Here is a 27,663-nt window from a genome sequence, read left to right as displayed (position 1 = left end):
TAGTTTCGGCTTAGAATATAATACGATAACCCTTTCTGTCCTAACTCAGTTTTCAAAACCAGTAAAGGCTGATACAATACTTGTTCGTGTGTGGAATGGGACAATAAAAAAACCAAAAAAAGAAAACGATGTTTAGACTTACAGCTTCCAGGTTAGTAACATAAATAACAAGGGAAATAGCGCCCCCTGTCAAGCTGCAGAAAGAAAAGCTTACAGCACCTGGTATTCCCAGGCGGTCTCCCATCCAAGTACTAACCAGGCCCGACCTTGCTTAGCTTCCGAGATCAGACGAGATCGGGCGTTCTCAAGGTGGTATGGCCGTAAGCGAACGACAGTCTTGGTTTATCTCTTTCATAGTATTAAGTTAATATCATTCATGCAATGACAGGTTGGGGGAGGGATTTCCAGATCTCTAATTTGTCACAAACGTTAACATTTAAGCAGCTCTGGGCTCCACGTGTGCGGGCCCGTGTGTCCGTGTGTCTGTGTGTGTATATATAGCAGCATTAAAAGTGCCATTAGATTCTTGCGAAATTGTATGTTCACAAAGTAGTAGCCACACGTTGGCATTGAAAGTGTTAAGTTCTCAAAGGCATCCATTTTGTATATTACCCTCTTTTAGTTTGAATCTGCAGCAGTGTTGTAATGGATCTCAGCTGTACTGAGCTGTGTTGCCGTTGGAGGACTGTATGCCCTGAAACCAATTTGATGTTTATTCTACAAAATAAATCCCCCTTTCAAACAACTCGTGTGGTTCTTTAGGCTGAGCAGTACTGCAAGGGTCCCTCTCCTCCAGTTAGAGACAGCATACATGTGGTTACATGATACATGGATGAAGGCTTATTGTGACTTGTTCGACTCCTCGAGACCATCACTTTCAATTCAAACACAAAATGTCTCGTTTTCAATCGCTCGACAACACCCACAGTACAGAAATGTGCATTAATGATCAACAAAATGAGAATACGTTAAAAAAAAAAAAAAAAGATGTAAAGCTGGTAGATTCGTATCTCAGAGGAACGGGAAATTAAAACAAGGTAAAGGCAATCATCTAAATAAAGCTGAATCAATAACGGATAACGACATAGAACGTCTGTACAGAGCTGAAACACTATGTTTTAAAAAAAACAACTGTACCGCTGAACCTCGTCTTCTTTAATATTAGCAACTTTGTAACTTTGATACACGTGCCGCTGACTCGTTACTTTGTCTTCTCAAGATGAAACACTTCACAATACATGTACATAAAACACTTTGGTACTTTCTAGAACATTATACGCTCCGAAAGAAAAAACAAAATCTCATTCCCAGTCTGACAGAGCCACCTGCTGGAGATATATAGATAATCGCTAATTGCTTTCAATACCTGTGTTTTTAACTTTGACTATAACATCAGGGGAGAGCGCGAACGCGATTGCAGCCCTGCTTGTAAATCTGCTTGTATGTGGTTTTATGTTGTCTAATTAAAGTGTTTGTCTGCCAAGATATGTTTTAAGGGGCTTAGTGGTCAGGTGGTTAAAGAAAAGCTCTTGTTACCGGGAGGTTCCTGGTTCAATCCCAGCTCAGCCACTGGCTCATTGTGTGTGACCCTGTCCCTGAGCAAGTCCCTTAACCTCCTTGTGCTCCTTCCTTCAAATGAGATGTAAAACCCAGGTCCTATTGTAAGTGACTCTGCAGCAGCAGCAGCAGCAGCAGCAGCAGTTGTGATGCACAGTTTATCTGAATAAAAAACATCAACTAAATAAATAAAACTGATAAGCTCGAAAATGATTTCCAATTATTTAAAATAAAAATAAAAACTTTGATACAGACACTGCTGAGTCTTTACTTTTAGTCTTGTCAATAAAAAATAACGAAACATGGAAATAGATGTGCAGGAACCACGTAGCTATTTATTTGACAGTCAGAAAGCTAAAAACATTGAGCTCCTTTTAAAGAAAACCTGACTCCCTGTGTGACGAAGCCGCCTGCCGGAGAGTTGTTGAATAACTAGTGAGTGAGTGAGTGAGTGAGTTCCTTCCTCCGACGGGTTCGTGTTTGTTTCTGTCTTTGACCATAGTTTCAGGGGAGAGCGCGAACGCAGTCCCCCACTACCAGAAATTATGCAGTCGAGATTCCCGCATTTGGGGAATTCGCAGGGGTCAGCACAGCCGGAGTGCAATGGCCGAGCCTCGCCCTGGGTGAACCACCTTCATGATCATGGTATCTCCCCTGCCAGGTAAGTATGAGTTGTACACATTGCGAGTCGTCACCCGTCCACAAGAGACATTTTTCAAAGAAACGGTGCCTACATCTGCAATTTAAAGAAACACTCTTTTCCTAATATAACATTTTCATTGTTATCATATCGCACTTTCCAGTCTGTTGGGTGTAATGGGTTCCTTCAGTTTTCAGTATAAGTATTTATAAATTGCATTCCCGTAATGCCTCTCGGTATATATTTGCATGCGCCTTTATCATTGGAGGACAAGATGCCAGGATTTACACAGGACGACGTCATTCGTGCAGCAGCATGTGAGATGTTCCGCAAAAGAAGCGACGGGTCTGTATACACGTCTGCGTAAACGAAATAAAAAAAATGTAACAAATGTACGACTTTCAAAAAGAAAGCAAGCAAAACATTGGTCAAACATTTGTTAAGGTCACACATAATATAAATAAACTCGAACGAATGAACGGGTCACTAAATCCGTTCTTGGTTGATATGCTCGTTTTGTTCTCTTGTTTGGCACAATAATCTAAACACGCAGTTTGTGGCTTTAAAACATGTCTCGTTCTGTTACTATAATAAAAAGTACTTCATCAACTGTTATTTCTTTTTTTAATTAATTAAACTAACCATAACTAGCAAAACTCGTCAGTACTTTTGTCTTAACCCTGTTCACATTTGTTTGTATCGGACCGCTACTGGTAGTTTCGGCTTAGAATATAATACGATAACCCTTTCTGTCCTAACTCAGTTTTCAAAACCAGTAAAGGCTGATACAATACTTGTTCGTGTGTGGAATGGGACAATAAAAAAACCAAAAAAAGAAAACGATGTTTAGACTTACAGCTTCCAGGTTAGTAACATAAATAACAAGGGAAATAGCGCCCCCTGTCAAGCTGCAGAAAGAAAAGCTTACAGCACCTGGTATTCCCAGGCGGTCTCCCATCCAAGTACTAACCAGGCCCAACCTTGCTTAGCTTCCGAGATCAGACGAGATCGGGCGTTCTCAAGGTGGTATGGCCGTAAGCGAACGACAGTCTTGGTTTATCTCTTTCATAGTATTAAGTTAATATCATTCATGCAATGACAGGTTGGGGGAGGGATTTCCAGATCTCTAATTTGTCACAAACGTTAACATTTAAGCAGCTCTGGGCTCCACGTGTGCGGGCCCGTGTGTCCGTGTGTCTGTGTGTGTATATATAGCAGCATTAAAAGTGCCATTAGATTCTTGCGAAATTGTATGTTCACAAAGTAGTAGCCACACGTTGGCATTGAAAGTGTTAAGTTCTCAAAGGCATCCATTTTGTATATTACCCTCTTTTAGTTTGAATCTGCAGCAGTGTTGTAATGGATCTCAGCTGTACTGAGCTGTGTTGCCGTTGGAGGACTGTATGCCCTGAAACCAATTTGATGTTTATTCTACAAAATAAATCCCCCTTTCAAACAACTCGTGTGGTTCTTTAGGCTGAGCAGTACTGCAAGGGTCCCTCTCCTCCAGTTAGAGACAGCATACATGTGGTTACATGATACATGGATGAAGGCTTATTGTGACTTGTTCGACTCCTCGAGACCATCACTTTCAATTCAAACACAAAATGTCTCGTTTTCAATCGCTCGACAACACCCACAGTACAGAAATGTGCATTAATGATCAACAAAATGAGAATACGTTAAAAAAAAAAAAAAAAGATGTAAAGCTGGTAGATTCGTATCTCAGAGGAACGGGAAATTAAAACAAGGTAAAGGCAATCATCTAAATAAAGCTGAATCAATAACGGATAACGACATAGAACGTCTGTACAGAGCTGAAACACTATGTTTTAAAAAAAACAACTGTACCGCTGAACCTCGTCTTCTTTAATATTAGCAACTTTGTAACTTTGATACACGTGCCGCTGACTCGTTACTTTGTCTTCTCAAGATGAAACACTTCACAATACATGTACATAAAACACTTTGGTACTTTCTAGAACATTATACGCTCCGAAAGAAAAAACAAAATCTCATTCCCAGTCTGACAGAGCCACCTGCTGGAGATATATAGATAATCGCTAATTGCTTTCAATACCTGTGTTTTTAACTTTGACTATAACATCAGGGGAGAGCGCGAACGCGATTGCAGCCCTGCTTGTAAATCTGCTTGTATGTGGTTTTATGTTGTCTAATTAAAGTGTTTGTCTGCCAAGATATGTTTTAAGGGGCTTAGTGGTCAGGTGGTTAAAGAAAAGCTCTTGTTACCGGGAGGTTCCTGGTTCAATCCCAGCTCAGCCACTGGCTCATTGTGTGTGACCCTGTCCCTGAGCAAGTCCCTTAACCTCCTTGTGCTCCTTCCTTCAAATGAGATGTAAAACCCAGGTCCTATTGTAAGTGACTCTGCAGCAGCAGCAGCAGCAGTTGTGATGCACAGTTTATCTGAATAAAAAACATCAACTAAATAAATAAAACTGATAAGCTCGAAAATGATTTCCAATTATTTAAAATAAAAATAAAAACTTTGATACAGACACTGCTGAGTCTTTACTTTTAGTCTTGTCAATAAAAAATAACGAAACATGGAAATAGATGTGCAGGAACCACGTAGCTATTTATTTGACAGTCAGAAAGCTAAAAACATTGAGCTCCTTTTAAAGAAAACCTGACTCCCTGTGTGACGAAGCCGCCTGCCGGAGAGTTGTTGAATAACTAGTGAGTGAGTGAGTGAGTGAGTGAGTTCCTTCCTCCGACGGGTTCGTGTTTGTTTCTGTCTTTGACCATAGTTTCAGGGGAGAGCGCGAACGCAGTCCCCCACTACCAGAAATTATGCAGTCGAGATTCCCGCATTTGGGGAATTCGCAGGGGTCAGCACAGCCGGAGTGCAATGGCCGAGCCTCGCCCTGGGTGAACCACCTTCATGATCATGGTATCTCCCCTGCCAGGTAAGTATGAGTTGTACACATTGCGAGTCGTCACCCGTCCACAAGAGACATTTTTCAAAGAAACGGTGCCTACATCTGCAATTTAAAGAAACACTCTTTTCCTAATATAACATTTTCATTGTTATCATATCGCACTTTCCAGTCTGTTGGGTGTAATGGGTTCCTTCAGTTTTCAGTATAAGTATTTATAAATTGCATTCCCGTAATGCCTCTCGGTATATATTTGCATGCGCCTTTATCATTGGAGGACAAGATGCCAGGATTTACACAGGACGACGTCATTCGTGCAGCAGCATGTGAGATGTTCCGCAAAAGAAGCGACGGGTCTGTATACACGTCTGCGTAAACGAAATAAAAAAAATGTAACAAATGTACGACTTTCAAAAAGAAAGCAAGCAAAACATTGGTCAAACATTTGTTAAGGTCACACATAATATAAATAAACTCGAACGAATGAACGGGTCACTAAATCCGTTCTTGGTTGATATGCTCGTTTTGTTCTCTTGTTTGGCACAATAATCTAAACACGCAGTTTGTGGCTTTAAAACATGTCTCGTTCTGTTACTATAATAAAAAGTACTTCATCAACTGTTATTTCTTTTTTTAATTAATTAAACTAACCATAACTAGCAAAACTCGTCAGTACTTTTGTCTTAACCCTGTTCACATTTGTTTGTATCGGACCGCTACTGGTAGTTTCGGCTTAGAATATAATACGATAACCCTTTCTGTCCTAACTCAGTTTTCAAAACCAGTAAAGGCTGATACAATACTTGTTCGTGTGTGGAATGGGACAATAAAAAAACCAAAAAAAGAAAACGATGTTTAGACTTACAGCTTCCAGGTTAGTAACATAAATAACAAGGGAAATAGCGCCCCCTGTCAAGCTGCAGAAAGAAAAGCTTACAGCACCTGGTATTCCCAGGCGGTCTCCCATCCAAGTACTAACCAGGCCCGACCTTGCTTAGCTTCCGAGATCAGACGAGATCGGGCGTTCTCAAGGTGGTATGGCCGTAAACGAACGACAGTCTTGGTTTATCTCTTTCATAGTATTAAGTTAATATCATTCATGCAATGACAGGTTGGGGGAGGGATTTCCAGATCTCTAATTTGTCACAAACGTTAACATTTAAGCAGCTCTGGGCTCCACGTGTGCGGGCCCGTGTGTCCGTGTGTCTGTGTGTGTATATATAGCAGCATTAAAAGTGCCATTAGATTCTTGCGAAATTGTATGTTCACAAAGTAGTAGCCACACGTTGGCATTGAAAGTGTTAAGTTCTCAAAGGCATCCATTTTGTATATTACCCTCTTTTAGTTTGAATCTGCAGCAGTGTTGTAATGGATCTCAGCTGTACTGAGCTGTGTTGCCGTTGGAGGACTGTATGCCCTGAAACCAATTTGATGTTTATTCTACAAAATAAATCCCCCTTTCAAACAACTCGTGTGGTTCTTTAGGCTGAGCAGTACTGCAAGGGTCCCTCTCCTCCAGTTAGAGACAGCATACATGTGGTTACATGATACATGGATGAAGGCTTATTGTGACTTGTTCGACTCCTCGAGACCATCTCTTTCAATTCAAACACAAAATGTCTCGTTTTCAATCGCTCGACAACACCCACAGTACAGAAATGTGCATTAATGATCAACAAAATGAGAATACGTTAAAAAAAAAAAAAAAAGATGTAAAGCTGGTAGATTCGTATCTCAGAGGAACGGGAAATTAAAACAAGGTAAAGGCAATCATCTAAATAAAGCTGAATCAATAACGGATAACGACATAGAACGTCTGTACAGAGCTGAAACACTATGTTTTAAAAAAAACAACTGTACCGCTGAACCTCGTCTTCTTTAATATTAGCAACTTTGTAACTTTGATACACGTGCCGCTGACTCGTTACTTTGTCTTCTCAAGATGAAACACTTCACAATACATGTACATAAAACACTTTGGTACTTTCTAGAACATTATACGCTCCGAAAGAAAAAACAAAATCTCATTCCCAGTCTGACAGAGCCACCTGCTGGAGATATATAGATAATCGCTAATTGCTTTCAATACCTGTGTTTTTAACTTTGACTATAACATCAGGGGAGAGCGCGAACGCGATTGCAGCCCTGCTTGTAAATCTGCTTGTATGTGGTTTTATGTTGTCTAATTAAAGTGTTTGTCTGCCAAGATATGTTTTAAGGGGCTTAGTGGTCAGGTGGTTAAAGAAAAGCTCTTGTTACCGGGAGGTTCCTGGTTCAATCCCAGCTCAGCCACTGGCTCATTGTGTGTGACCCTGTCCCTGAGCAAGTCCCTTAACCTCCTTGTGCTCCTTCCTTCAAATGAGATGTAAAACCCAGGTCCTATTGTAAGTGACTCTGCAGCAGCAGCAGCAGCAGCAGCAGCAGTTGTGATGCACAGTTTATCTGAATAAAAAACATCAACTAAATAAATAAAACTGATAAGCTCGAAAATGATTTCCAATTATTTAAAATAAAAATAAAAACTTTGATACAGACACTGCTGAGTCTTTACTTTTAGTCTTGTCAATAAAAAATAACGAAACATGGAAATAGATGTGCAGGAACCACGTAGCTATTTATTTGACAGTCAGAAAGCTAAAAACATTGAGCTCCTTTTAAAGAAAACCTGACTCCCTGTGTGACGAAGCCGCCTGCCGGAGAGTTGTTGAATAACTAGTGAGTGAGTGAGTGAGTGAGTTCCTTCCTCCGACGGGTTCGTGTTTGTTTCTGTCTTTGACCATAGTTTCAGGGGAGAGCGCGAACGCAGTCCCCCACTACCAGAAATTATGCAGTCGAGATTCCCGCATTTGGGGAATTCGCAGGGGTCAGCACAGCCGGAGTGCAATGGCCGAGCCTCGCCCTGGGTGAACCACCTTCATGATCATGGTATCTCCCCTGCCAGGTAAGTATGAGTTGTACACATTGCGAGTCGTCACCCGTCCACAAGAGACATTTTTCAAAGAAACGGTGCCTACATCTGCAATTTAAAGAAACACTCTTTTCCTAATATAACATTTTCATTGTTATCATATCGCACTTTCCAGTCTGTTGGGTGTAATGGGTTCCTTCAGTTTTCAGTATAAGTATTTATAAATTGCATTCCCGTAATGCCTCTCGGTATATATTTGCATGCGCCTTTATCATTGGAGGACAAGATGCCAGGATTTACACAGGACGACGTCATTCGTGCAGCAGCATGTGAGATGTTCCGCAAAAGAAGCGACGGGTCTGTATACACGTCTGCGTAAACGAAATAAAAAAAATGTAACAAATGTACGACTTTCAAAAAGAAAGCAAGCAAAACATTGGTCAAACATTTGTTAAGGTCACACATAATATAAATAAACTCGAACGAATGAACGGGTCACTAAATCCGTTCTTGGTTGATATGCTCGTTTTGTTCTCTTGTTTGGCACAATAATCTAAACACGCAGTTTGTGGCTTTAAAACATGTCTCGTTCTGTTACTATAATAAAAAGTACTTCATCAACTGTTATTTCTTTTTTTAATTAATTAAACTAACCATAACTAGCAAAACTCGTCAGTACTTTTGTCTTAACCCTGTTCACATTTGTTTGTATCGGACCGCTACTGGTAGTTTCGGCTTAGAATATAATACGATAACCCTTTCTGTCCTAACTCAGTTTTCAAAACCAGTAAAGGCTGATACAATACTTGTTCGTGTGTGGAATGGGACAATAAAAAAACCAAAAAAAGAAAACGATGTTTAGACTTACAGCTTCCAGGTTAGTAACATAAATAACAAGGGAAATAGCGCCCCCTGTCAAGCTGCAGAAAGAAAAGCTTACAGCACCTGGTATTCCCAGGCGGTCTCCCATCCAAGTACTAACCAGGCCCGACCTTGCTTAGCTTCCGAGATCAGACGAGATCGGGCGTTCTCAAGGTGGTATGGCCGTAAGCGAACGACAGTCTTGGTTTATCTCTTTCATAGTATTAAGTTAATATCATTCATGCAATGACAGGTTGGGGGAGGGATTTCCAGATCTCTAATTTGTCACAAACGTTAACATTTAAGCAGCTCTGGGCTCCACGTGTGCGGGCCCGTGTGTCCGTGTGTCTGTGTGTGTATATATAGCAGCATTAAAAGTGCCATTAGATTCTTGCGAAATTGTATGTTCACAAAGTAGTAGCCACACGTTGGCATTGAAAGTGTTAAGTTCTCAAAGGCATCCATTTTGTATATTACCCTCTTTTAGTTTGAATCTGCAGCAGTGTTGTAATGGATCTCAGCTGTACTGAGCTGTGTTGCCGTTGGAGGACTGTATGCCCTGAAACCAATTTGATGTTTATTCTACAAAATAAATCCCCCTTTCAAACAACTCGTGTGGTTCTTTAGGCTGAGCAGTACTGCAAGGGTCCCTCTCCTCCAGTTAGAGACAGCATACATGTGGTTACATGATACATGGATGAAGGCTTATTGTGACTTGTTCGACTCCTCGAGACCATCTCTTTCAATTCAAACACAAAATGTCTCGTTTTCAATCGCTCGACAACACCCACAGTACAGAAATGTGCATTAATGATCAACAAAATGAGAATACGTTAAAAAAAAAAAAAAAAGATGTAAAGCTGGTAGATTCGTATCTCAGAGGAACGGGAAATTAAAACAAGGTAAAGGCAATCATCTAAATAAAGCTGAATCAATAACGGATAACGACATAGAACGTCTGTACAGAGCTGAAACACTATGTTTTAAAAAAAACAACTGTACCGCTGAACCTCGTCTTCTTTAATATTAGCAACTTTGTAACTTTGATACACGTGCCGCTGACTCGTTACTTTGTCTTCTCAAGATGAAACACTTCACAATACATGTACATAAAACACTTTGGTACTTTCTAGAACATTATACGCTCCGAAAGAAAAAACAAAATCTCATTCCCAGTCTGACAGAGCCACCTGCTGGAGATATATAGATAATCGCTAATTGCTTTCAATACCTGTGTTTTTAACTTTGACTATAACATCAGGGGAGAGCGCGAACGCGATTGCAGCCCTGCTTGTAAATCTGCTTGTATGTGGTTTTATGTTGTCTAATTAAAGTGTTTGTCTGCCAAGATATGTTTTAAGGGGCTTAGTGGTCAGGTGGTTAAAGAAAAGCTCTTGTTACCGGGAGGTTCCTGGTTCAATCCCAGCTCAGCCACTGGCTCATTGTGTGTGACCCTGTCCCTGAGCAAGTCCCTTAACCTCCTTGTGCTCCTTCCTTCAAATGAGATGTAAAACCCAGGTCCTATTGTAAGTGACTCTGCAGCAGCAGCAGCAGCAGTTGTGATGCACAGTTTATCTGAATAAAAAACATCAATTCAGAAAAACTTTGATACAGACACTGCTGAGTCTTTACTTTTAGTCTTGTCAATAAAAAATAACGAAACATGGAAATAGATGTGCAGGAACCACGTAGCTATTTATTTGACAGTCAGAAAGCTAAAAACATTGAGCTCCTTTTAAAGAAAACCTGACTCCCTGTGTGACGAAGCCGCCTGCCGGAGAGTTGTTGAATAACTAGTGAGTGAGTGAGTGAGTGAGTTCCTTCCTCCGACGGGTTCGTGTTTGTTTCTGTCTTTGACCATAGTTTCAGGGGAGAGCGCGAACGCAGTCCCCCACTACCAGAAATTATGCTTTCGGCTTAGAATATAATACGATAACCCTTTCTGTCCTAACTCAGTTTTCAAAACCAGTAAAGGCTGATACAATACTTGTTCGTGTGTGGAATGGGACAATAAAAAAACCAAAAAAAGAAAACGATGTTTAGACTTACAGCTTCCAGGTTAGTAACATAAATAACAAGGGAAATAGCGCCCCCTGTCAAGCTGCAGAAAGAAAAGCTTACAGCACCTGGTATTCCCAGGCGGTCTCCCATCCAAGTACTAACCAGGCCCGACCTTGCTTAGCTTCCGAGATCAGACGAGATCGGGCGTTCTCAAGGTGGTATGGCCGTAAGCGAACGACAGTCTTGGTTTATCTCTTTCATAGTATTAAGTTAATATCATTCATGCAATGACAGGTTGGGGGAGGGATTTCCAGATCTCTAATTTGTCACAAACGTTAACATTTAAGCAGCTCTGGGCTCCACGTGTGCGGGCCCGTGTGTCCGTGTGTCTGTGTGTGTATATAGCAGCATTAAAAGTGCCATTAGATTCTTGCGAAATTGTATGTTCACAAAGTAGTAGCCACACGTTGGCATTGAAAGTGTTAAGTTCTCAAAGGCATCCATTTTGTATATTACCCTCTTTTAGTTTGAATCTGCAGCAGTGTTGTAATGGATCTCAGCTGTACTGAGCTGTGTTGCCGTTGGAGGACTGTATGCCCTGAAACCAATTTGATGTTTATTCTACAAAATAAATCCCCCTTTCAAACAACTCGTGTGGTTCTTTAGGCTGAGCAGTACTGCAAGGGTCCCTCTCCTCCAGTTAGAGACAGCATACATGTGGTTACATGATACATGGATGAAGGCTTATTGTGACTTGTTCGACTCCTCGAGACCATCTCTTTCAATTCAAACACAAAATGTCTCGTTTTCAATCGCTCGACAACACCCACAGTACAGAAATGTGCATTAATGATCAACAAAATGAGAATACGTTAAAAAAAAAAAAAAAAGATGTAAAGCTGGTAGATTCGTATCTCAGAGGAACGGGAAATTAAAACAAGGTAAAGGCAATCATCTAAATAAAGCTGAATCAATAACGGATAACGACATAGAACGTCTGTACAGAGCTGAAACACTATGTTTTAAAAAAAACAACTGTACCGCTGAACCTCGTCTTCTTTAATATTAGCAACTTTGTAACTTTGATACACGTGCCGCTGACTCGTTACTTTGTCTTCTCAAGATGAAACACTTCACAATACATGTACATAAAACACTTTGGTACTTTCTAGAACATTATACGCTCCGAAAGAAAAAACAAAATCTCATTCCCAGTCTGACAGAGCCACCTGCTGGAGATATATAGATAATCGCTAATTGCTTTCAATACCTGTGTTTTTAACTTTGACTATAACATCAGGGGAGAGCGCGAACGCGATTGCAGCCCTGCTTGTAAATCTGCTTGTATGTGGTTTTATGTTGTCTAATTAAAGTGTTTGTCTGCCAAGATATGTTTTAAGGGGCTTAGTGGTCAGGTGGTTAAAGAAAAGCTCTTGTTACCGGGAGGTTCCTGGTTCAATCCCAGCTCAGCCACTGGCTCATTGTGTGTGACCCTGTCCCTGAGCAAGTCCCTTAACCTCCTTGTGCTCCTTCCTTCAAATGAGATGTAAAACCCAGGTCCTATTGTAAGTGACTCTGCAGCAGCAGCAGCAGCAGCAGCAGCAGTTGTGATGCACAGTTTATCTGAATAAAAAACATCAACTAAATAAATAAAACTGATAAGCTCGAAAATGATTTCCAATTATTTAAAATAAAAATAAAAACTTTGATACAGACACTGCTGAGTCTTTACTTTTAGTCTTGTCAATAAAAAATAACGAAACATGGAAATAGATGTGCAGGAACCACGTAGCTATTTATTTGACAGTCAGAAAGCTAAAAACATTGAGCTCCTTTTAAAGAAAACCTGACTCCCTGTGTGACGAAGCCGCCTGCCGGAGAGTTGTTGAATAACTAGTGAGTGAGTGAGTGAGTGAGTTCCTTCCTCCGACGGGTTCGTGTTTGTTTCTGTCTTTGACCATAGTTTCAGGGGAGAGCGCGAACGCAGTCCCCCACTACCAGAAATTATGCAGTCGAGATTCCCGCATTTGGGGAATTCGCAGGGGTCAGCACAGCCGGAGTGCAATGGCCGAGCCTCGCCCTGGGTGAACCACCTTCATGATCATGGTATCTCCCCTGCCAGGTAAGTATGAGTTGTACACATTGCGAGTCGTCACCCGTCCACAAGAGACATTTTTCAAAGAAACGGTGCCTACATCTGCAATTTAAAGAAACACTCTTTTCCTAATATAACATTTTCATTGTTATCATATCGCACTTTCCAGTCTGTTGGGTGTAATGGGTTCCTTCAGTTTTCAGTATAAGTATTTATAAATTGCATTCCCGTAATGCCTCTCGGTATATATTTGCATGCGCCTTTATCATTGGAGGACAAGATGCCAGGATTTACACAGGACGACGTCATTCGTGCAGCAGCATGTGAGATGTTCCGCAAAAGAAGCGACGGGTCTGTATACACGTCTGCGTAAACGAAATAAAAAAAATGTAACAAATGTACGACTTTCAAAAAGAAAGCAAGCAAAACATTGGTCAAACATTTGTTAAGGTCACACATAATATAAATAAACTCGAACGAATGAACGGGTCACTAAATCCGTTCTTGGTTGATATGCTCGTTTTGTTCTCTTGTTTGGCACAATAATCTAAACACGCAGTTTGTGGCTTTAAAACATGTCTCGTTCTGTTACTATAATAAAAAGTACTTCATCAACTGTTATTTCTTTTTTTAATTAATTAAACTAACCATAACTAGCAAAACTCGTCAGTACTTTTGTCTTAACCCTGTTCACATTTGTTTGTATCGGACCGCTACTGGTAGTTTCGGCTTAGAATATAATACGATAACCCTTTCTGTCCTAACTCAGTTTTCAAAACCAGTAAAGGCTGATACAATACTTGTTCGTGTGTGGAATGGGACAATAAAAAAACCAAAAAAAGAAAACGATGTTTAGACTTACAGCTTCCAGGTTAGTAACATAAATAACAAGGGAAATAGCGCCCCCTGTCAAGCTGCAGAAAGAAAAGCTTACAGCACCTGGTATTCCCAGGCGGTCTCCCATCCAAGTACTAACCAGGCCCGACCTTGCTTAGCTTCCGAGATCAGACGAGATCGGGCGTTCTCAAGGTGGTATGGCCGTAAGCGAACGACAGTCTTGGTTTATCTCTTTCATAGTATTAAGTTAATATCATTCATGCAATGACAGGTTGGGGGAGGGATTTCCAGATCTCTAATTTGTCACAAACGTTAACATTTAAGCAGCTCTGGGCTCCACGTGTGCGGGCCCGTGTGTCCGTGTGTCTGTGTGTGTATATATAGCAGCATTAAAAGTGCCATTAGATTCTTGCGAAATTGTATGTTCACAAAGTAGTAGCCACACGTTGGCATTGAAAGTGTTAAGTTCTCAAAGGCATCCATTTTGTATATTACCCTCTTTTAGTTTGAATCTGCAGCAGTGTTGTAATGGATCTCAGCTGTACTGAGCTGTGTTGCCGTTGGAGGACTGTATGCCCTGAAACCAATTTGATGTTTATTCTACAAAATAAATCCCCCTTTCAAACAACTCGTGTGGTTCTTTAGGCTGAGCAGTACTGCAAGGGTCCCTCTCCTCCAGTTAGAGACAGCATACATGTGGTTACATGATACATGGATGAAGGCTTATTGTGACTTGTTCGACTCCTCGAGACCATCTCTTTCAATTCAAACACAAAATGTCTCGTTTTCAATCGCTCGACAACACCCACAGTACAGAAATGTGCATTAATGATCAACAAAATGAGAATACGTTAAAAAAAAAAAAAAAAGATGTAAAGCTGGTAGATTCGTATCTCAGAGGAACGGGAAATTAAAACAAGGTAAAGGCAATCATCTAAATAAAGCTGAATCAATAACGGATAACGACATAGAACGTCTGTACAGAGCTGAAACACTATGTTTTAAAAAAAACAACTGTACCGCTGAACCTCGTCTTCTTTAATATTAGCAACTTTGTAACTTTGATACACGTGCCGCTGACTCGTTACTTTGTCTTCTCAAGATGAAACACTTCACAATACATGTACATAAAACACTTTGGTACTTTCTAGAACATTATACGCTCCGAAAGAAAAAACAAAATCTCATTCCCAGTCTGACAGAGCCACCTGCTGGAGATATATAGATAATCGCTAATTGCTTTCAATACCTGTGTTTTTAACTTTGACTATAACATCAGGGGAGAGCGCGAACGCGATTGCAGCCCTGCTTGTAAATCTGCTTGTATGTGGTTTTATGTTGTCTAATTAAAGTGTTTGTCTGCCAAGATATGTTTTAAGGGGCTTAGTGGTCAGGTGGTTAAAGAAAAGCTCTTGTTACCGGGAGGTTCCTGGTTCAATCCCAGCTCAGCCACTGGCTCATTGTGTGTGACCCTGTCCCTGAGCAAGTCCCTTAACCTCCTTGTGCTCCTTCCTTCAAATGAGATGTAAAACCCAGGTCCTATTGTAAGTGACTCTGCAGCAGCAGCAGCAGCAGCAGCAGCAGTTGTGATGCACAGTTTATCTGAATAAAAAACATCAACTAAATAAATAAAACTGATAAGCTCGAAAATGATTTCCAATTATTTAAAATAAAAATAAAAACTTTGATACAGACACTGCTGAGTCTTTACTTTTAGTCTTGTCAATAAAAAATAACGAAACATGGAAATAGATGTGCAGGAACCACGTAGCTATTTATTTGACAGTCAGAAAGCTAAAAACATTGAGCTCCTTTTAAAGAAAACCTGACTCCCTGTGTGACGAAGCCGCCTGCCGGAGAGTTGTTGAATAACTAGTGAGTGAGTTCCTTCCTCCGACGGGTTCGTGTTTGTTTCTGTCTTTGACCATAGTTTCAGGGGAGAGCGCGAACGCAGTCCCCCACTACCAGAAATTATGCAGTCGAGATTCCCGCATTTGGGGAATTCGCAGGGGTCAGCACAGCCGGAGTGCAATGGCCGAGCCTCGCCCTGGGTGAACCACCTTCATGATCATGGTATCTCCCCTGCCAGGTAAGTATGAGTTGTACACATTGCGAGTCGTCACCCGTCCACAAGAGACATTTTTCAAAGAAACGGTGCCTACATCTGCAATTTAAAGAAACACTCTTTTCCTAATATAACATTTTCATTGTTATCATATCGCACTTTCCAGTCTGTTGGGTGTAATGGGTTCCTTCAGTTTTCAGTATAAGTATTTATAAATTGCATTCCCGTAATGCCTCTCGGTATATATTTGCATGCGCCTTTATCATTGGAGGACAAGATGCCAGGATTTACACAGGACGACGTCATTCGTGCAGCAGCATGTGAGATGTTCCGCAAAAGAAGCGACGGGTCTGTATACACGTCTGCGTAAACGAAATAAAAAAAATGTAACAAATGTACGACTTTCAAAAAGAAAGCAAGCAAAACATTGGTCAAACATTTGTTAAGGTCACACATAATATAAATAAACTCGAACGAATGAACGGGTCACTAAATCCGTTCTTGGTTGATATGCTCGTTTTGTTCTCTTGTTTGGCACAATAATCTAAACACGCAGTTTGTGGCTTTAAAACATGTCTCGTTCTGTTACTATAATAAAAAGTACTTCATCAACTGTTATTTCTTTTTTTAATTAATTAAACTAACCATAACTAGCAAAACTCGTCAGTACTTTTGTCTTAACCCTGTTCACATTTGTTTGTATCGGACCGCTACTGGTAGTTTCGGCTTAGAATATAATACGATAACCCTTTCTGTCCTAACTCAGTTTTCAAAACCAGTAAAGGCTGATACAATACTTGTTCGTGTGTGGAATGGGACAATAAAAAAACCAAAAAAAGAAAACGATGTTTAGACTTACAGCTTCCAGGTTAGTAACATAAATAACAAGGGAAATAGCGCCCCCTGTCAAGCTGCAGAAAGAAAAGCTTACAGCACCTGGTATTCCCAGGCGGTCTCCCATCCAAGTACTAACCAGGCCCGACCTTGCTTAGCTTCCGAGATCAGACGAGATCGGGCGTTCTCAAGGTGGTATGGCCGTAAGCGAACGACAGTCTTGGTTTATCTCTTTCATAGTATTAAGTTAATATCATTCATGCAATGACAGGTTGGGGGAGGGATTTCCAGATCTCTAATTTGTCACAAACGTTAACATTTAAGCAGCTCTGGGCTCCACGTGTGCGGGCCCGTGTGTCCGTGTGTCTGTGTGTGTATATATAGCAGCATTAAAAGTGCCATTAGATTCTTGCGAAATTGTATGTTCACAAAGTAGTAGCCACACGTTGGCATTGAAAGTGTTAAGTTCTCAAAGGCATCCATTTTGTATATTACCCTCTTTTAGTTTGAATCTGCAGCAGTGTTGTAATGGATCTCAGCTGTACTGAGCTGTGTTGCCGTTGGAGGACTGTATGCCCTGAAACCAATTTGATGTTTATTCTACAAAATAAATCCCCCTTTCAAACAACTCGTGTGGTTCTTTAGGCTGAGCAGTACTGCAAGGGTCCCTCTCCTCCAGTTAGAGACAGCATACATGTGGTTACATGATACATGGATGAAGGCTTATTGTGACTTGTTCGACTCCTCGAGACCATCACTTTCAATTCAAACACAAAATGTCTCGTTTTCAATCGCTCGACAACACCCACAGTACAGAAATGTGCATTAATGATCAACAAAATGAGAATACGTTAAAAAAAAAAAAAAAAGATGTAAAGCTGGTAGATTCGTATCTCAGAGGAACGGGAAATTAAAACAAGGTAAAGGCAATCATCTAAATAAAGCTGAATCAATAACGGATAACGACATAGAACGTCTGTACAGAGCTGAAACACTATGTTTTAAAAAAAACAACTGTACCGCTGAACCTCGTCTTCTTTAATATTAGCAACTTTGTAACTTTGATACACGTGCCGCTGACTCGTTACTTTGTCTTCTCAAGATGAAACACTTCACAATACATGTACATAAAACACTTTGGTACTTTCTAGAACATTATACGCTCCGAAAGAAAAAACAAAATCTCATTCCCAGTCTGACAGAGCCACCTGCTGGAGATATATAGATAATCGCTAATTGCTTTCAATACCTGTGTTTTTAACTTTGACTATAACATCAGGGGAGAGCGCGAACGCGATTGCAGCCCTGCTTGTAAATCTGCTTGTATGTGGTTTTATGTTGTCTAATTAAAGTGTTTGTCTGCCAAGATATGTTTTAAGGGGCTTAGTGGTCAGGTGGTTAAAGAAAAGCTCTTGTTACCGGGAGGTTCCTGGTTCAATCCCAGCTCAGCCACTGGCTCATTGTGTGTGACCCTGTCCCTGAGCAAGTCCCTTAACCTCCTTGTGCTCCTTCCTTCAAATGAGATGTAAAACCCAGGTCCTATTGTAAGTGACTCTGCAGCAGCAGCAGCAGTTGTGATGCACAGTTTATCTGAATAAAAAACATCAACTAAATAAATAAAACTGATAAGCTCGAAAATGATTTCCAATTATTTAAAATAAAAATAAAAACTTTGATACAGACACTGCTGAGTCTTTACTTTTAGTCTTGTCAATAAAAAATAACGAAACATGGAAATAGATGTGCAGGAACCACGTAGCTATTTATTTGACAGTCAGAAAGCTAAAAACATTGAGCTCCTTTTAAAGAAAACCTGACTCCCTGTGTGACGAAGCCGCCTGCCGGAGAGTTGTTGAATAACTAGTGAGTGAGTGAGTGAGTGAGTTCCTTCCTCCGACGGGTTCGTGTTTGTTTCTGTCTTTGACCATAGTTTCAGGGGAGAGCGCGAACGCAGTCCCCCACTACCAGAAATTATGCAGTCGAGATTCCCGCATTTGGGGAATTCGCAGGGGTCAGCACAGCCGGAGTGCAATGGCCGAGCCTCGCCCTGGGTGAACCACCTTCATGATCATGGTATCTCCCCTGCCAGGTAAGTATGAGTTGTACACATTGCGAGTCGTCACCCGTCCACAAGAGACATTTTTCAAAGAAACGGTGCCTACATCTGCAATTTAAAGAAACACTCTTTTCCTAATATAACATTTTCATTGTTATCATATCGCACTTTCCAGTCTGTTGGGTGTAATGGGTTCCTTCAGTTTTCAGTATAAGTATTTATAAATTGCATTCCCGTAATGCCTCTCGGTATATATTTGCATGCGCCTTTATCATTGGAGGACAAGATGCCAGGATTTACACAGGACGACGTCATTCGTGCAGCAGCATGTGAGATGTTCCGCAAAAGAAGCGACGGGTCTGTATACACGTCTGCGTAAACGAAATAAAAAAAATGTAACAAATGTACGACTTTCAAAAAGAAAGCAAGCAAAACATTGGTCAAACATTTGTTAAGGTCACACATAATATAAATAAACTCGAACGAATGAACGGGTCACTAAATCCGTTCTTGGTTGATATGCTCGTTTTGTTCTCTTGTTTGGCACAATAATCTAAACACGCAGTTTGTGGCTTTAAAACATGTCTCGTTCTGTTACTATAATAAAAAGTACTTCATCAACTGTTATTTCTTTTTTTAATTAATTAAACTAACCATAACTAGCAAAACTCGTCAGTACTTTTGTCTTAACCCTGTTCACATTTGTTTGTATCGGACCGCTACTGGTAGTTTCGGCTTAGAATATAATACGATAACCCTTTCTGTCCTAACTCAGTTTTCAAAACCAGTAAAGGCTGATACAATACTTGTTCGTGTGTGGAATGGGACAATAAAAAAACCAAAAAAAGAAAACGATGTTTAGACTTACAGCTTCCAGGTTAGTAACATAAATAACAAGGGAAATAGCGCCCCCTGTCAAGCTGCAGAAAGAAAAGCTTACAGCACCTGGTATTCCCAGGCGGTCTCCCATCCAAGTACTAACCAGGCCCGACCTTGCTTAGCTTCCGAGATCAGACGAGATCGGGCGTTCTCAAGGTGGTATGGCCGTAAGCGAACGACAGTCTTGGTTTATCTCTTTCATAGTATTAAGTTAATATCATTCATGCAATGACAGGTTGGGGGAGGGATTTCCAGATCTCTAATTTGTCACAAACGTTAACATTTAAGCAGCTCTGGGCTCCACGTGTGCGGGCCCGTGTGTCCGTGTGTCTGTGTGTGTATATATAGCAGCATTAAAAGTGCCATTAGATTCTTGCGAAATTGTATGTTCACAAAGTAGTAGCCACACGTTGGCATTGAAAGTGTTAAGTTCTCAAAGGCATCCATTTTGTATATTACCCTCTTTTAGTTTGAATCTGCAGCAGTGTTGTAATGGATCTCAGCTGTACTGAGCTGTGTTGCCGTTGGAGGACTGTATGCCCTGAAACCAATTTGATGTTTATTCTACAAAATAAATCCCCCTTTCAAACAACTCGTGTGGTTCTTTAGGCTGAGCAGTACTGCAAGGGTCCCTCTCCTCCAGTTAGAGACAGCATACATGTGGTTACATGATACATGGATGAAGGCTTATTGTGACTTGTTCGACTCCTCGAGACCATCACTTTCAATTCAAACACAAAATGTCTCGTTTTCAATCGCTCGACAACACCCACAGTACAGAAATGTGCATTAATGATCAACAAAATGAGAATACGTTAAAAAAAAAAAAAAAAGATGTAAAGCTGGTAGATTCGTATCTCAGAGGAACGGGAAATTAAAACAAGGTAAAGGCAATCATCTAAATAAAGCTGAATCAATAACGGATAACGACATAGAACGTCTGTACAGAGCTGAAACACTATGTTTTAAAAAAAACAACTGTACCGCTGAACCTCGTCTTCTTTAATATTAGCAACTTTGTAACTTTGATACACGTGCCGCTGACTCGTTACTTTGTCTTCTCAAGATGAAACACTTCACAATACATGTACATAAAACACTTTGGTACTTTCTAGAACATTATACGCTCCGAAAGAAAAAACAAAATCTCATTCCCAGTCTGACAGAGCCACCTGCTGGAGATATATAGATAATCGCTAATTGCTTTCAATACCTGTGTTTTTAACTTTGACTATAACATCAGGGGAGAGCGCGAACGCGATTGCAGCCCTGCTTGTAAATCTGCTTGTATGTGGTTTTATGTTGTCTAATTAAAGTGTTTGTCTGCCAAGATATGTTTTAAGGGGCTTAGTGGTCAGGTGGTTAAAGAAAAGCTCTTGTTACCGGGAGGTTCCTGGTTCAATCCCAGCTCAGCCACTGGCTCATTGTGTGTGACCCTGTCCCTGAGCAAGTCCCTTAACCTCCTTGTGCTCCTTCCTTCAAATGAGATGTAAAACCCAGGTCCTATTGTAAGTGACTCTGCAGCAGCAGCAGCAGTTGTGATGCACAGTTTATCTGAATAAAAAACATCAACTAAATAAATAAAACTGATAAGCTCGAAAATGATTTCCAATTATTTAAAATAAAAATAAAAACTTTGATACAGACACTGCTGAGTCTTTACTTTTAGTCTTGTCAATAAAAAATAACGAAACATGGAAATAGATGTGCAGGAACCACGTAGCTATTTATTTGACAGTCAGAAAGCTAAAAACATTGAGCTCCTTTTAAAGAAAACCTGACTCCCTGTGTGACGAAGCCGCCTGCCGGAGAGTTGTTGAATAACTAGTGAGTGAGTGAGTGAGTGAGTTCCTTCCTCCGACGGGTTCGTGTTTGTTTCTGTCTTTGACCATAGTTTCAGGGGAGAGCGCGAACGCAGTCCCCCACTACCAGAAATTATGCAGTCGAGATTCCCGCATTTGGGGAATTCGCAGGGGTCAGCACAGCCGGAGTGCAATGGCCGAGCCTCGCACTGGGTGAACCACCTTCATGATCATGGTATCTCCCCTGCCAGGTAAGTATGAGTTGTACACATTGCGAGTCGTCACCCGTCCACAAGAGACATTTTTCAAAGAAACGGTGCCTACATCTGCAATTTAAAGAAACACTCTTTTCCTAATATAACATTTTCATTGTTATCATATCGCACTTTCCAGTCTGTTGGGTGTAATGGGTTCCTTCAGTTTTCAGTATAAGTATTTATAAATTGCATTCCCGTAATGCCTCTCGGTATATATTTGCATGCGCCTTTATCATTGGAAGACAAGATGCCAGGATTTACACAGGACGACGTCATTCGTGCAGCAGCATGTGAGATGTTCCGCAAAAGAAGCGACGGGTCTGTATACACGTCTGCGTAAACGAAATAAAAAAAATGTAACAAATGTACGACTTTCAAAAAGAAAGCAAGCAAAACATTGGTCAAACATTTGTTAAGGTCACACATAATATAAATAAACTCGAACGAATGAACGGGTCACTAAATCCGTTCTTGGTTGATATGCTCGTTTTGTTCTCTTGTTTGGCACAATAATCTAAACACGCAGTTTGTGGCTTTAAAACATGTCTCGTTCTGTTACTATAATAAAAAGTACTTCATCAACTGTTATTTCTTTTTTTAATTAATTAAACTAACCATAACTAGCAAAACTCGTCAGTACTTTTGTCTTAACCCTGTTCACATTTGTTTGTATCGGACCGCTACTGGTAGTTTCGGCTTAGAATATAATACGATAACCCTTTCTGTCCTAACTCAGTTTTCAAAACCAGTAAAGGCTGATACAATACTTGTTCGTGTGTGGAATGGGACAATAAAAAAACCAAAAAAAGAAAACGATGTTTAGACTTACAGCTTCCAGGTTAGTAACATAAATAACAAGGGAAATAGCGCCCCCTGTCAAGCTGCAGAAAGAAAAGCTTACAGCACCTGGTATTCCCAGGCGGTCTCCCATCCAAGTACTAACCAGGCCCGACCTTGCTTAGCTTCCGAGATCAGACGAGATCGGGCGTTCTCAAGGTGGTATGGCCGTAAGCGAACGACAGTCTTGGTTTATCTCTTTCATAGTATTAAGTTAATATCATTCATGCAATGACAGGTTGGGGGAGGGATTTCCAGATCTCTAATTTGTCACAAACGTTAACATTTAAGCAGCTCTGGGCTCCACGTGTGCGGGCCCGTGTGTCCGTGTGTCTGTGTGTGTATATATAGCAGCATTAAAAGTGCCATTAGATTCTTGCGAAATTGTATGTTCACAAAGTAGTAGCCACACGTTGGCATTGAAAGTGTTAAGTTCTCAAAGGCATCCATTTTGTATATTACCCTCTTTTAGTTTGAATCTGCAGCAGTGTTGTAATGGATCTCAGCTGTACTGAGCTGTGTTGCCGTTGGAGGACTGTATGCCCTGAAACCAATTTGATGTTTATTCTACAAAATAAATCCCCCTTTCAAACAACTCGTGTGGTTCTTTAGGCTGAGCAGTACTGCAAGGGTCCCTCTCCTCCAGTTAGAGACAGCATACATGTGGTTACATGATACATGGATGAAGGCTTATTGTGACTTGTTCGACTCCTCGAGACCATCTCTTTCAATTCAAACACAAAATGTCTCGTTTTCAATCGCTCGACAACACCCACAGTACAGAAATGTGCATTAATGATCAACAAAATGAGAATACGTTAAAAAAAAAAAAAAAAGATGTAAAGCTGGTAGATTCGTATCTCAGAGGAACGGGAAATTAAAACAAGGTAAAGGCAATCATCTAAATAAAGCTGAATCAATAACGGATAACGACATAGAACGTCTGTACAGAGCTGAAACACTATGTTTTAAAAAAAACAACTGTACCGCTGAACCTCGTCTTCTTTAATATTAGCAACTTTGTAACTTTGATACACGTGCCGCTGACTCGTTACTTTGTCTTCTCAAGATGAAACACTTCACAATACATGTACATAAAACACTTTGGTACTTTCTAGAACATTATACGCTCCGAAAGAAAAAACAAAATCTCATTCCCAGTCTGACAGAGCCACCTGCTGGAGATATATAGATAATCGCTAATTGCTTTCAATACCTGTGTTTTTAACTTTGACTATAACATCAGGGGAGAGCGCGAACGCGATTGCAGCCCTGCTTGTAAATCTGCTTGTATGTGGTTTTATGTTGTCTAATTAAAGTGTTTGTCTGCCAAGATATGTTTTAAGGGGCTTAGTGGTCAGGTGGTTAAAGAAAAGCTCTTGTTACCGGGAGGTTCCTGGTTCAATCCCAGCTCAGCCACTGGCTCATTGTGTGTGACCCTGTCCCTGAGCAAGTCCCTTAACCTCCTTGTGCTCCTTCCTTCAAATGAGATGTAAAACCCAGGTCCTATTGTAAGTGACTCTGCAGCAGCAGCAGCAGCAGCAGCAGCAGCAGCAGCAGTTGTGATGCACAGTTTATCTGAATAAAAAACATCAACTAAATAAATAAAACTGATAAGCTCGAAAATGATTTCCAATTATTTAAAATAAAAATAAAAACTTTGATACAGACACTGCTGAGTCTTTACTTTTAGTCTTGTCAATAAAAAATAACGAAACATGGAAATAGATGTGCAGGAACCACGTAGCTATTTATTTGACAGTCAGAAAGCTAAAAACATTGAGCTCCTTTTAAAGAAAACCTGACTCCCTGTGTGACGAAGCCGCCTGCCGGAGAGTTGTTGAATAACTAGTGAGTGAGTGAGTGAGTGAGTTCCTTCCTCCGACGGGTTCGTGTTTGTTTCTGTCTTTGACCATAGTTTCAGGGGAGAGCGCGAAGGCAGTCCCCCACTACCAGAAATTATGCAGTCGAGATTCCCGCATTTGGGGAATTCGCAGGGGTCAGCACAGCCGGAGTGCAATGGCCGAGCCTCGCCCTGGGTGAACCACCTTCATGATCATGGTATCTCCCCTACCAGGTAAGTATGAGTTGTACACATTGCGAGTCGTCACCCGTCCACAAGAGACATTTTTCAAAGAAACGGTGCCTACATCTGCAATTTAAAGAAACACTCTTTTCCTAATATAACATTTTCATTGTTATCATATCGCACTTTCCAGTCTGTTGGGTGTAATGGGTTCCTTCAGTTTTCAGTATAAGTATTTATAAATTGCATTCCCGTAATGCCTCTCGGTATATATTTGCATGCGCCTTTATCATTGGAGGACAAGATGCCAGGATTTACACAGGACGACGTCATTCGTGCAGCAGCATGTGAGATGTTCCGCAAAAGAAGCGACGGGTCTGTATACACGTCTGCGTAAACGAAATAAAAAAAATGTAACAAATGTACGACTTTCAAAAAGAAAGCAAGCAAAACATTGGTCAAACATTTGTTAAGGTCACACATAATATAAATAAACTCGAACGAATGAACGGGTCACTAAATCCGTTCTTGGTTGATATGCTCGTTTTGTTCTCTTGTTTGGCACAATAATCTAAACACGCAGTTTGTGGCTTTAAAACATGTCTCGTTCTGTTACTATAATAAAAAGTACTTCATCAACTTTTATTTCTTTTTTTAATTAATTAAACTAACCATAACTAGCAAAACTCGTCAGTACTTTTGTCTTAACCCTGTTCACATTTGTTTGTATCGGACCGCTACTGGTAGTTTCGGCTTAGAATATAATACGATAACCCTTTCTGTCCTAACTCAGTTTTCAAAACCAGTAAAGGCTGATACAATACTTGTTCGTGTGTGGAATGGGACAATAAAAAAACCAAAAAAAGAAAACGATGTTTAGACTTACAGCTTCCAGGTTAGTAACATAAATAACAAGGGAAATAGCGCCCCCTGTCAAGCTGCAGAAAGAAAAGCTTACAGCACCTGGTATTCCCAGGCGGTCTCCCATCCAAGTACTAACCAGGCCCGACCTTGCTTAGCTTCCGAGATCAGACGAGATCGGGCGTTCGCAAGGTGGTATGGCCGTAAGCGAACGACAGTCTTGGTTTATCTCTTTCATAGTATTAAGTTAATATCATTCATGCAATGACAGGTTGGGGGAGGGATTTCCAGATCTCTAATTTGTCACAAACGTTAACATTTAAGCAGCTCTGGGCTCCACGTGTGCGGGCCCGTGTGTCCGTGTGTCTGTGTGTGTATATATAGCAGCATTAAAAGTGCCATTAGATTCTTGCGAAATTGTATGTTCACAAAGTAGTAGCCACACGTTGGCATTGAAAGTGTTAAGTTCTCAAAGGCATCCATTTTGTATATTACCCTCTTTTAGTTTGAATCTGCAGCAGTGTTGTAATGGATCTCAGCTGTACTGAGCTGTGTTGCCGTTGGAGGACTGTATGCCCTGAAACCAATTTGATGTTTATTCTACAAAATAAATCCCCCTTTCAAACAACTCGTGTGGTTCTTTAGGCTGAGCAGTACTGCAAGGGTCCCTCTCCTCCAGTTAGAGACAGCATACATGTGGTTACATGATACATGGATGAAGGCTTATTGTGACTTGTTCGACTCCTCGAGACCATCACTTTCAATTCAAACACAAAATGTCTCGTTTTCAATCGCTCGACAACACCCACATTACAGAAATGTGCATTAATGATCAACAAAATGAGAATACGTTAAAAAAAAAAAAAAAAAGATGTAAAGCTGGTAGATTCGTATCTCAGAGGAACGGGAAATTAAAACAAGGTAAAGGCAATCATCTAAATAAAGCTGAATCAATAACGGATAACGACATAGAACGTCTGTACAGAGCTGAAACACTATGTTTTAAAAAAAACAACTGTACCGCTGAACCTCGTCTTCTTTAATATTAGCAACTTTGTAACTTTGATACACGTGCCGCTGACTCGTTACTTTGTCTTCTCAAGATGAAACACTTCACAATACATGTACATAAAACACTTTGGTACTTTCTAGAACATTATACGCTCCGAAAGAAAAAACAAAATCTCATTCCCAGTCTGACAGAGCCACCTGCTGGAGATATATAGATAATCGCTAATTGCTTTCAATACCTGTGTTTTTAACTTTGACTATAACATCAGGGGAGAGCGCGAACGCGATTGCAGCCCTGCTTGTAAATCTGCTTGTATGTGGTTTTATGTTGTCTAATTAAAGTGTTTGTCTGCCAAGATATGTTTTAAGGGGCTTAGTGGTCAGGTGGTTAAAGAAAAGCTCTTGTTACCGGGAGGTTCCTGGTTCAATCCCAGCTCAGCCACTGGCTCATTGTGTGTGACCCTGTCCCTGAGCAAGTCCCTTAACCTCCTTGTGCTCCTTCCTTCAAATGAGATGTAAAACCCAGGTCCTATTGTAAGTGACTCTGCAGCAGCAGCAGCAGCAGCAGCAGCAGCAGCAGCAGTTGTGATGCACAGTTTATCTGAATAAAAAACATCAACTAAATAAATAAAACTGATAAGCTCGAAAATGATTTCCAATTATTTAAAATAAAAATAAAAACTTTGATACAGACACTGCTGAGTCTTTACTTTTAGTCTTGTCAATAAAAAATAACGAAACATGGAAATAGATGTGCAGGAACCACGTAGCTATTTATTTGACAGTCAGAAAGCTAAAAACATTGAGCTCCTTTTAAAGAAAACCTGACTCCCTGTGTGACGAAGCCGCCTGCCGGAGAGTTGTTGAATAACTAGTGAGTGAGTGAGTGAGTGAGTTCCTTCCTCCGACGGGTTCGTGTTTGTTTCTGTCTTTGACCATAGTTTCAGGGGAGAGCGCGAACGCAGTCCCCCACTACCAGAAATTATGCAGTCGAGATTCCCGCATTTGGGGAATTCGCAGGGGTCAGCACAGCCGGAGTGCAATGGCCGAGCCTCGCCCTGGGTGAACCACCTTCATGATCATGGTATCTCCCCTGCCAGGTAAGTATGAGTTGTACACATTGCGAGTCGTCACCCGTCCACAAGAGACATTTTTCAAAGAAACGGTGCCTACATCTGCAATTTAAAGAAACACTCTTTTCCTAATATAACATTTTCATTGTTATCATAGCGCACTTTC

At 40.7% G+C, this 27,663-nt stretch overlaps 19 non-coding genes across 19 annotated transcripts; all 19 read right to left on the bottom strand.

Moving 5' to 3' along the window:
* Positions 1–207: 207 nt before the first annotated feature.
* Positions 208–326, bottom strand: LOC131706141 (5S ribosomal RNA). Its single transcript, XR_009310596.1, has one exon. It is a non-coding gene; the product is annotated as a 5S ribosomal RNA (ribosomal RNA).
* Positions 327–2,062: 1,736 nt separating this feature from the next.
* Positions 2,063–2,226, bottom strand: LOC131707112 (U1 spliceosomal RNA). The gene has a single exon (XR_009310983.1). It is a non-coding gene; the product is annotated as a U1 spliceosomal RNA (small nuclear RNA).
* Positions 2,227–3,118: 892 nt separating this feature from the next.
* On the bottom strand, positions 3,119–3,237 carry LOC131706616 (5S ribosomal RNA). The gene has a single exon (XR_009310681.1). It is a non-coding gene; the product is annotated as a 5S ribosomal RNA (ribosomal RNA).
* A 1,731-nt stretch (positions 3,238–4,968) lies between these two features.
* Positions 4,969–5,132, bottom strand: LOC131707110 (U1 spliceosomal RNA). The gene has a single exon (XR_009310982.1). It is a non-coding gene; the product is annotated as a U1 spliceosomal RNA (small nuclear RNA).
* Positions 5,133–6,024: 892 nt separating this feature from the next.
* LOC131706760 (5S ribosomal RNA) lies at positions 6,025–6,143 on the bottom strand. Its single transcript, XR_009310778.1, has one exon. It is a non-coding gene; the product is annotated as a 5S ribosomal RNA (ribosomal RNA).
* Positions 6,144–7,879: 1,736 nt separating this feature from the next.
* Positions 7,880–8,043, bottom strand: LOC131707108 (U1 spliceosomal RNA). Its single transcript, XR_009310980.1, has one exon. It is a non-coding gene; the product is annotated as a U1 spliceosomal RNA (small nuclear RNA).
* An 892-nt stretch (positions 8,044–8,935) lies between these two features.
* LOC131706130 (5S ribosomal RNA) lies at positions 8,936–9,054 on the bottom strand. Its single transcript, XR_009310595.1, has one exon. It is a non-coding gene; the product is annotated as a 5S ribosomal RNA (ribosomal RNA).
* A 1,923-nt stretch (positions 9,055–10,977) lies between these two features.
* On the bottom strand, positions 10,978–11,096 carry LOC131706119 (5S ribosomal RNA). Its single transcript, XR_009310594.1, has one exon. It is a non-coding gene; the product is annotated as a 5S ribosomal RNA (ribosomal RNA).
* Positions 11,097–12,830: 1,734 nt separating this feature from the next.
* On the bottom strand, positions 12,831–12,994 carry LOC131707107 (U1 spliceosomal RNA). The gene has a single exon (XR_009310978.1). It is a non-coding gene; the product is annotated as a U1 spliceosomal RNA (small nuclear RNA).
* An 892-nt stretch (positions 12,995–13,886) lies between these two features.
* LOC131706112 (5S ribosomal RNA) lies at positions 13,887–14,005 on the bottom strand. The gene has a single exon (XR_009310593.1). It is a non-coding gene; the product is annotated as a 5S ribosomal RNA (ribosomal RNA).
* A 1,724-nt stretch (positions 14,006–15,729) lies between these two features.
* LOC131707105 (U1 spliceosomal RNA) lies at positions 15,730–15,893 on the bottom strand. Its single transcript, XR_009310976.1, has one exon. It is a non-coding gene; the product is annotated as a U1 spliceosomal RNA (small nuclear RNA).
* Positions 15,894–16,785: 892 nt separating this feature from the next.
* LOC131706105 (5S ribosomal RNA) lies at positions 16,786–16,904 on the bottom strand. The gene has a single exon (XR_009310592.1). It is a non-coding gene; the product is annotated as a 5S ribosomal RNA (ribosomal RNA).
* Positions 16,905–18,628: 1,724 nt separating this feature from the next.
* Positions 18,629–18,792, bottom strand: LOC131707103 (U1 spliceosomal RNA). The gene has a single exon (XR_009310975.1). It is a non-coding gene; the product is annotated as a U1 spliceosomal RNA (small nuclear RNA).
* Positions 18,793–19,684: 892 nt separating this feature from the next.
* On the bottom strand, positions 19,685–19,803 carry LOC131706094 (5S ribosomal RNA). Its single transcript, XR_009310591.1, has one exon. It is a non-coding gene; the product is annotated as a 5S ribosomal RNA (ribosomal RNA).
* A 1,724-nt stretch (positions 19,804–21,527) lies between these two features.
* On the bottom strand, positions 21,528–21,691 carry LOC131707818 (U1 spliceosomal RNA). Its single transcript, XR_009311231.1, has one exon. It is a non-coding gene; the product is annotated as a U1 spliceosomal RNA (small nuclear RNA).
* Positions 21,692–22,583: 892 nt separating this feature from the next.
* LOC131706085 (5S ribosomal RNA) lies at positions 22,584–22,702 on the bottom strand. The gene has a single exon (XR_009310590.1). It is a non-coding gene; the product is annotated as a 5S ribosomal RNA (ribosomal RNA).
* Positions 22,703–24,447: 1,745 nt separating this feature from the next.
* Positions 24,448–24,611, bottom strand: LOC131707840 (U1 spliceosomal RNA). Its single transcript, XR_009311233.1, has one exon. It is a non-coding gene; the product is annotated as a U1 spliceosomal RNA (small nuclear RNA).
* Positions 24,612–25,503: 892 nt separating this feature from the next.
* LOC131706759 (5S ribosomal RNA) lies at positions 25,504–25,622 on the bottom strand. The gene has a single exon (XR_009310777.1). It is a non-coding gene; the product is annotated as a 5S ribosomal RNA (ribosomal RNA).
* A 1,746-nt stretch (positions 25,623–27,368) lies between these two features.
* Positions 27,369–27,532, bottom strand: LOC131707102 (U1 spliceosomal RNA). The gene has a single exon (XR_009310974.1). It is a non-coding gene; the product is annotated as a U1 spliceosomal RNA (small nuclear RNA).
* Positions 27,533–27,663: the final 131 nt, after the last annotated feature.

This window comes from Acipenser ruthenus, chromosome 2 (genome assembly GCF_902713425.1).
Source record: "Acipenser ruthenus chromosome 2, fAciRut3.2 maternal haplotype, whole genome shotgun sequence".
NCBI lineage: Eukaryota > Metazoa > Chordata > Actinopteri > Acipenseriformes > Acipenseridae > Acipenser > Acipenser ruthenus.
The sequence above is the reverse complement of the archived record's forward strand: the minus strand, read 5'-3'. Positions and strand labels throughout refer to the sequence as shown.